Genomic DNA, 9,530 nt, shown 5'->3' with positions numbered 1-9,530 from the left:
AATCTTTTTCCATTTTTTTGTGTCTTCTTCCATTTATTTCCTAAGCTTTATATAGTTTTCTGTGTATAGATTTTTCACCTCTTTGGTTAGATTTATTCCTAGGTATTTTATGTTTTTTTGTGCAACTGTAAATGGGATCAATTCCTTGATTTCTCTTTCTATTGCTTCATTTTTGGTGTATAGGAATGCAACCAATTTCTGTGTGTTGATTTTATATCCTGCAACTTTGCTGAATTCATGAATCAATTCTAGCAGTTTTTGGTGGAATCTTTTGGGTTTTCCATATAGAGTATCATGTCATCTGTGAAGAGTGAACATTTGACCTCCTCCTGGCCGAATTGGATGCCTTTTATTTCTTTGTGTTGTCTGATTACAGAGGCTAAGACTTCCAATACTATGTTGAATAACAGTGGTGAGAGTGGACATCCTTGTCTTGTTCCAGACTTTACGGGGAGAGCTCTCAGTTTTTCCCCACTGAGGATGATATTAGCGCTGGGTCATTCACATATGGCTTTTATATCTCGAGCTGTGCTCCTTCTATCCCTACTTTCTTGAGGGTTTTTATCAAGAAAGGATGCTGTATTTTGTCAAATGCTTTTTCTGCATCTATTGAGAGGATCATATGGTTCTTGTCCTTTCTTTTATTGATGTGATGAATCACATTAATAGTTTCGTGGATATTGAACCAGCCCTGCATCTCAGGTATAAATCCCACTTGGTGATGGTGAATAATTTTTTTAATGTATTGTTGGATCTGGTTGGCTAATATCTTTTTGAGTATATTTGCATCTATGTTCATCAGAGAAATTGGTGTATAGTTTTCCTTTTTAGTGGGGTCTCTAGTTTTGGAATGAAGGTAATGCTGGCTTCATAGGAAGAGTTTGGAAGTTTTCCTTCCTTTTGTATTTTTTGGGACAGCTTCAAGAGAATAGGTGTTAATTCGTCCATAAATGTTTGGTAGAATTCCCCTGGAAAGCCATCTGGCCCTGGACTCTCATTTTTTGGGAGAGTTTTGATTACTAATTTGATTTCCTTACTGGTTATGGGTCTGTTCAAATTTTCTATTTCCTCCTGTTTCAGTTTTGGTAGTGTATATGTTTCAAGGAATTTGTTCATTTCTTCCAGATTGCCCACTTTATTGGTTTATAATTGCTCATAATATTCTCTTATTATTGTTTTTATTTATGCTGTGTTGGTTGTGATCTCTCCTCTTTCATTCTGGATTTTATTCATTTGGGTCCCTTCCTTTTTTCTTTTTGATCAGACTGGCTAGTGGTTTATCAATTTTGTTAATTCTTTCAAAGAACCAGTTTCTGGTTTCATGAATCTGTTGTACTGTTTTTTTTTTTTGTTGTTGTTGTTGTTGTTTTTTTGGTTTCAATAGCATTAATTTCTGCTCTAATCTTTATTATCTCCTGTCTTCTGCTGGTTTTGGGTTTTATTTGCTGTTCTTTTTCCAGCTCCTTAAGGTGTACGGTTAGGTTGTGTATCTGAGATCTTTCTTCCTTCTTTAGGAAATCCTGGATTGCTATATACTTTCCTCTTATGACTGACTTTGCTGCATCCCAAAGGTTTTGGGTTGTGGTGTTATCATTTTCATTGACTTCCATATACTTTTTAATTTCCTCTTTAACTTCTTGGTTAGCCCATTCATTCTTTAGTAGAATGTTCTTCAGTCTCCAAGTATTTGTTACCTTTTCAAATTTTTTCTTGTGGTCGATTTCGAGTTTCATAGCATTGTGGTCTGAAAATATGCACGGTATGATCTCGATCTCTTTGTACTTACTTAGGGCTGATTTGTGTTCCAGTGTATGGTCTATTCTGGAGAACATTCCACATGCACTGGAGAAGAATGTATATTCTACTGCTTTAGGATGAAATGTTCTGAATATATCTGTTAAGTCCATCTGGTCCAGTGTGTCATTCAAAGCCATTGTTTCCTTGTTGATTTTTTGATTAGATGATCTTTCCATTGCTGTGAGTGGGGTGTTGAAATCTTCTACTTTATTATGGTATTATTATCGATGAGTTTCTTTATGTTTGTTATTAATTGCTTTATATATTTGGGTGTTCCACATTTGGCGCATAAATGTTTACAGTTGTTAGGTCTTCTTGGTGGCTAGACCCCTTGATTATGATATAATGCCCTTCTGCATGTCTTGATACCATCTCTATTTTAAAGTCTAGATTGTCTGATATAAGTATGGCTACTCCAGCTTTCTATTGTTGACCATTAGCATGATAGATGGTTCTCCATCCCCTTACTTTCTATCTGAAGGTGTCATTAGGTCTAAAGTGGGTCTCTTGTAAACAGCATATAGATGGATCTTGTTTTCTTATCCATTCTGTTACCCTATGTCTTTTGATTGGAACATTGAGTCCACTGACGTTTAAACGAGTACTGAAAGATATGAATTTATTGCCATTATGATGCTTGTAGAGTTGGAGTTTCTGGTGGTGTTCTCTGGTCCTTTCTAACCTTTGTTGCTTTTGAGATATATATATATATATATATATATATATATATATATATATATATATATATATTCATCTTTTCTCACCTCAGAGAGTCCCCCTTGAAATTTCTTGCAGGGCTGGTTCAGTGGTCACAAATTTCTTTAATTTTTGTTTGGCTGGGAAACGTTTTATCTCTCCTTCTATTTTGAATGACAGCCTTGCTGGATAAAGAATTTTTGGCTGCTTATTTTTCTGATTCAGCACATTGAATATATACTGCCACTCCTTTTGGCCTGCCAAGTTTCTGTGGATAGGTCTGCTGCAAACCTGATCCATCTTCCCTTGTAGTTTAGGGACTTTTTTTTTCCCTTGCTGCTTTCATGATTCTCTCCTTGCCTGAGTATTTTGTGAATTTGACTATGATATGCCTTGTTGCTGGCTGGTTTTTGTCGAATCTAATGGGAGTTCTGTGCTTCCTGGATTTTGATGTCTGTGTCTTTCCCCAGGTTAGGAAAGTTTTCCTCTATGATTTGCTCACATAATCCTTCTACCCCTATTTCTCTCTCTTCCTCTTCTGGGACCCCTATGGTTCTGATGTTCTTCCTTTTTAATGAGTCACTGTTTTGTCTCATTCTTAAATCATGCTCTTTTGCCTTAATCTCCCTCTTTTTTTCTGCTTCATTATTCTCTATAAGTTTGTCCTCTATATCTCTGATTGTCTGTTCTGCCTCATCCATCCTTGCTGCTGCTGCATCCACCCATGATTGCAGCTCAGTTATAGCATTTTTAATTTCATTCTATTTTTTACTTCTTTATCTCTACAGAAAGGGATTCTAACCTATTTTCGACTCCAGCTAGTATTCTTGATATCATGATTCTAAATTCTGGTTCAGACATCTTGCTTGTATTTATGTTGGTTAAGTCCCTAGCTGTCATTTCTTCATGCTCTTTCTTTGGGGTGAATTCCTTCGTTTCGTCAATTTGCAGGGAGAAAAGGAATTAATGAGGTAGAAAAATTAAAATTTAAAAAATATTAAAATTTAAAAAATATTAAAATTAAAAAATTAAAAACACACATACACACACAAAAAATCTAACAATGATGCTAGATCCTAGGTGTATTTTGGTCGAGTGTTGAAAGTGGTTTGACAAATTAGAGGAAAAAAGGGGAACAGAAAAAAAGGAAATTGAGAATTTGAAAAAATGAATACACTGAAGTAGACTAAAATGAGATGATGGGAGTAAAATAGAATTTGAAAAAATTTACACAAAAGTAAAGAATATAGTAGAAAAAGTTAACAAAAAATATGTTTAATAAAATTAAAAATAAAAATGAATTTTTTCTCTTTCTGTGTTCAAGAAAAAGAAAAGAAACGAAATAGAGGAAAAAAGAAAAAAGAAATCATTTGAAAATTTCAAAAAGTGAATACACTGTAGTAGACTAAAATAAAATGATGGAAGTAAATGGAATTTGAAAAAATTTACATTAAAGCAAAAATATAGTAAAAAATTAAGGAAAATACTTTTAATAGAAATTGAAAGTAAAAATGAGGTTTTTCTCTTTCTGCATTCAAGAAAAATAAAAGAAATTAAAAAGAGAAAAAAGAAAGAGAAAAGAGAAAAAATGAAATCGTTTGAAAATTTGAAAGGTGAATACACTGAAGTAGACTAAAATAAAATGATGGAAGTAAGATAGAATTTGAAAAAAATTTACACAAAAGTAAAAAATATGTAAAAAAAATTAAAACTATTTTTAATAAAAATTGAAAATAAAATGAATTTTTATTCTTTCTGTATTCAAGAAAAAGAAAAGTAGTGTAAAAGAGAAAAAAAAGAAGGAAAGAAAATTGAATAGATGGACCTGCCAACAGATTGAAATAGGACTGAAATTACTTCATTTTCTCCTAGAAGTCAGAGTATGAAGCGCTTTATAGTCCATAAACTAAGTAGGTGGTGAGACTTGCGTTCTTGAAAAGGGAGGTTGGCCCAGTTGGGCAGGGTTCAGTGTAACAGCTCCGGTCTCCACTAGATGGCGTACTAGCCTACTGGGGTGGATTGTTGCGCTGCTCCCAGGCGCCTATGCGCATGTGTGGGAGCTCATAGGCGTGTGAGCGCATGCGTGGGACCAGTGAAAATAGCGTCACCCAGGTGCTCAGTCTGTAGTATGGGAACTGTGTTCTCTCTGATCAGCAATCGCATACCTGTCCTCTGTCTTCAGCTTTCATCCACTCCCCACTTCTTCACTGTCTGTGACCAACCCCTAGGCAGTACCTCTTTCCCAAGTTTTGTGTGAGATGCGGCTGTTTTCCCCGCCCCTTACTTCTGAAGGACTGCGGCTTTGTCCCGCTCCGCCCCTCTGTGGGAGGGTCTCACCGAGCAATGGCTGAATGCTGGCTGCACCCAGGAGCGCTTGCTGGACCCTGCTGCTGCTGGTGCCCCGAGACTGCAGCCAGGTGCCAGCCGACCCCAGAAAAAGTTCGCGAGACAGTGTAGCAGCAGCGTTTCAGGGATTACGGAAAATCACAACACACATCTGGCACCAGGCTTCACCCTTAACGACCTTGTTCCAGCACCAGCGAATGTGGCCGTTTTCTGGGGTCTGTTGGGACCAGTTGGCTTCAACAGTCTCTACCAAATGTCCTTCCAGCAGTGGAACGGCTTTTCCCCGTGTGGCCCGAGAAGGTCCCGGATGCCGCTCTGCTCCTGAGGATTCGCCCTTCTCACCAGAGCACCACCAGGTATCGAGCTGCAGAGTTGCAGCCTTTGAGCTCTCCTTGTTTACTGTCTTAATGGAATTTAAACTCTCTCCTTTCTCCTTTCTCCCTTTTTAGTTTAGACCCTGCGGCTGTTTCAAATTTTCCACTTTCTCTCCAGCTGCTTTTGGGGAGGGGTGCTTATCCCGTATTCTCCCCTGCCCTAGTCTCTGTTTGCAAAGGCTGCTCCCTGCCCACCGCTGACTTCTTTCTCCACACTGTGTACCTGCTGAATTCTGTGGTTCAGGTTGGCAGATTTCAGTTTTCTAGGTGTGTAGGATGGTTTAGTGTTGGTCTGGCTGTATTTCATGGACGTGAGACACAAAAAAAACTTCCATGCTGTTCTGCCATCTTGGCTCCTCCCCAGCTAATCATCTTTCTAAGTTGTATATCTGATTATATTGATTGTTATGGCTCCTCATTTCTTCTGGATAAAGCCATAACTTTTAAGATGGTCTTTGCCACTACCCATGACCTCCCCTATCCTCCCCCATATCCTTCTTTTTGGCTTGAATATTTCCGAACTACTTGTCAAGTCTTAGCCTATACGGTGCTTATTCTAGGAAACCTCCCCTGATTCTCAATCACATTAGGTGTCTCTCATATGTATCCATAGAATCCTAAACTTCCCCTATACTAGCACTTACCACACTATGCTATAGTACTCTGTTTATTTACTGTATCTTTTAATACACTCTTTAATAAACTCTGTCAGGACAGACACCAGGTTTATTTTGTTCTTGTATTTATAACATTTAATAAGGATACAGGAATACCATAAATACTTGTTGACTGAGTGATTGAATAAATACATCTTAGGACTATAGCATCAGTGGCTTGGTGTTTTTAACTCCTCTTACTCAGGGTTGCAATACAGAAATAATATTTGGTTTTCCTGTTGAACTTCTCACTCCTGTTTAACTTCCCATTCGTAAACCTCAAATCTCTTTTTAGTGGCAACAGTATGAACAGTAATGGATAGAAGCCCTTTCGGGATATTTATTTTTAAAAACAGAATGCTTTGAAATACACACAGGTCTCTGAACGGTGGATTAAGACAGTGTAATAAAGGAGAGTTAAAAAATATCAGACAATGTCCAAAGGTTAAGGAGAAAGCAGTTGGAGGGAATCTGTTGAGCAGTGAGTCTTCTCAGACCATTTAATTTTATCTGGAAGATGTGTTCTTTGTCTATGTGTTGGTCTGTCCCAAGCTACATCCTTTTTCTCCTGACATGTACTCTTTGCTATCATGGTATCAGTAGGCTGCGGTAACCATGGAAGTCATTTACATGTAATTCAAGTTTTTGTTTTTGTTTTTGCTTTTTTTTTTGTGGTTTTTCAGATCACTTTCCAGATGGGGAAGTCTATAGCATGGTAGTGGACATTATTATCTTCCCAGGTGTATTCATGTACTAGGGCTATTATAACACAGTAGTACAAACTGAATTACTTAAAAAACAAGTCTATTATCTCATAGGCTAGAAATATGAGATCTAGGTATCAGCAGGGGTGGTTCCTTCTGAGGGCCAGGAGACTGAATCTGTTCCATGCCTCTCCCCATGCTTTAGGTGGTTTGCTGACAATCTTTGGTGTTCCTTGGCTCCTAGAAGCATCACCCCAGTCTTTGCCTTTATCTTCGTGTATGGATCTCCCATACAGATCATTAATCTGATTATAGGAAATTCCATGTTCTTAAGGCAAGCAGAGTTTGGCATTAGTTTGGCCACAGATTGGTTTAATTAGGACCATGTCACCTAATGACTTGGTAAGAGATTTACTGACATTTGTGGGAAAGAAGTTTCCCAGCTCTCAAGAAAGAGCCATAAGAAGAACTAAAAGGCAAACCTTTTTCTGTAAAGGGCCAGACAGAAAATATTTAGGCTTTGTGGACCATGGATAATTATCCCACTCTGCTCCTGTAGTGTGAAAGTAGTCATGGACAACATGTAAATAAATGAGAGTGGGAGTCAATACAACTTTCTTTATAAAAATAGTGACAGGTTGGATTAGTTTGCCACCCCCTAAACTAGAGTGTGAAAAAATGTCCTTTCTTCTATTCCAACATTGAAACTGACATCCAGAGGAAGACAGGGCTAAAGAAAACAGAGAAGCTGTACTCACTCAGACCAAACCCGATTACAACTCTTAACTCTGGAGTTTTTCAGTTACTTTAGTCAATAAATGCTCTTTATTGTTTAAGCTGGTTTGGAATGGATTTTCTTGTATTTGCAACCCAGAGCACTCTAACCGACAAAGGAATTCAGCAAGTCCAAAATAACAAACAAAAAAATCAAGGGCAAACATGAAAGCATAAGCTTGAATCTTGGGGCTGACATATTCTTCCTAAAATGAGAATTTTCAGGTTGAACCTGAGACAGACTGAAATATGCAGAGTCAGAGAGGTTGTTAGTTGGGGGAAAAAATATGTGACAACATGTGAGTCTCTGGCCTAATCATTTGGGTCCAACTTCTTTGAAATAAACAAAAGAAGACAACATCCATAACACACGTTGAGTACCAGTTTTTCCATATAATCACATACCCCAGAGTGGATAGGTCGGTGCCCAAAACAGATTCTCAATGTAGACTTGGTAGTGATTGATTTCTTCAAAATCTCCTTTGTTTTTCGAAGTGAGGTTAAAAATATTTTTACTACATATGATAAGAAGCGATATTCACTTTTATGTCACTGGATACAAAGAAAGTAAAGCAGACATCCTCACCCAAGATAAATTGTTGGTCAGAGAGAATATTTTTTCTTTTAAGATCACTGCCAGCATATTGCTGTATTTTAGGAGTGTAAAAGAAAAGTGTAAGCAAAATATGAGCCAATTTGATGTTTGAAAGACAAAGGAACTTACAGGGAACTTAAAAATACTGGGATTTTTTTTTATCATAATCTTAAGATGCCGCATGGTCTAAAAGCTGCAGTGAATTACATAAATCTCCTTAAAACGTAAAGAGAAGTGTAGATGTAAATCTCCCAGACAAACATATTCTCAGTCCTCAAAATGAAGAAAGTATTTTAGCTGGAAGTTACTCAAGGCACGCGCATCATAAAAAGAGATACCACTCTTGACAACAAAAGAAAGCAGGTTTCTGGGTATATCTTGAAGGCTTTAGATAAAATCAGTACAGAGGGGCTTTGAAAAGTCAGTGATCCTGAAAAAAAAACCTGACTTTAGGAAGTGATTGTAATTCAAACAAGTTTACACTGGTTTTCAGGAAGAACTAGTTGATGAGTTATTGGCAAAAGTTCCTCTTTCAGGGAGCTGCTTGCCAATCTCGTGTCTGGCCACCAAGGTAGCCTCAACATCCCCTTCGTGCCATGATCTTTGCATGGCTTTTTTTCCAGGGGCTGCTGAGGGACAGCATCCTTTAAACAATATATTAACAGTAAGTCTATGCACATGAGCATCATAAGACATGGCTTTGCAACTGTAGTTTTTAAGACTGAACAGAATTATTAACTGAAGGTATTAAAGATACTATAAGAAAAAGTGTAATCATGCCTGGAGGATTTAGGCTTTAGCTGTGTAGTGTTTGCTGGAATAAAGCCATTGATGAAAATGTTTGAGTGGTGCACCTGTTGGGCACTGTTTCTCTCCATTTTCCTCTTTCTTGCCAAAAAAAACCCACCAAAAAAAAAAAAAAACCCAAAAAACAAAAAAACAACACCTGAATACTGCTGTCATTTGGGAAATGAAGGGAAAGTGTCCATGTGTTTAATCAATTTGTATTTTGCACATGTATTAATTGCTTGCTCTCCAGAGTGTCTGCTCCATTGGAAATCACAGGTGGAGTCTACCTTCACATTGTGAGCTGGCTAGGCTAGGAAATTCTGTAACTAATCTGAAAAAACCCGGTGCCCATAATGCACTTGTAAAATAACGATTTCCCTCATTATTCTTCTCAGTTGCCCTCCCCTCCCTACTTCCCATTGTTTCGCCTTCCTCCTGCTCTCCTTTTCTTCCTAAAACAGCGGTGTTGCTGAATACTAATGAGGCAATTCTTGGCCCTACCCCATTCGTTTATTTTCAGGCAATTAATTCAACTTTCTAACGTCTAGCCAGAATGTTATGCAGGTAATTTGTGGGTCTGCTTAATTTCTCAGGACCCTGTGGTTATCAGCCAGTAAAGCTCATTGTGAAGATGAGATAGTCCAGCTGGTAGGCAAGTTTGATTTCCACTGGTAATACCATCCCTTCATTAAAGCCACTGAGTCCTTGAGCTTGGCAAGCATCCCTTGTTGCATACTTCACTTTCTGATTACAAATGGTTTGCAGCTTCTACATATTTGCCTCAAGAGCTCATTTTCTC

Source organism: Panthera tigris, chromosome B4 (genome assembly GCF_018350195.1).
Source record: "Panthera tigris isolate Pti1 chromosome B4, P.tigris_Pti1_mat1.1, whole genome shotgun sequence".
NCBI classification, from domain to species: Eukaryota; Metazoa; Chordata; class Mammalia; order Carnivora; family Felidae; genus Panthera; species Panthera tigris.
Note: the sequence above shows the minus strand (reverse complement) of the source record.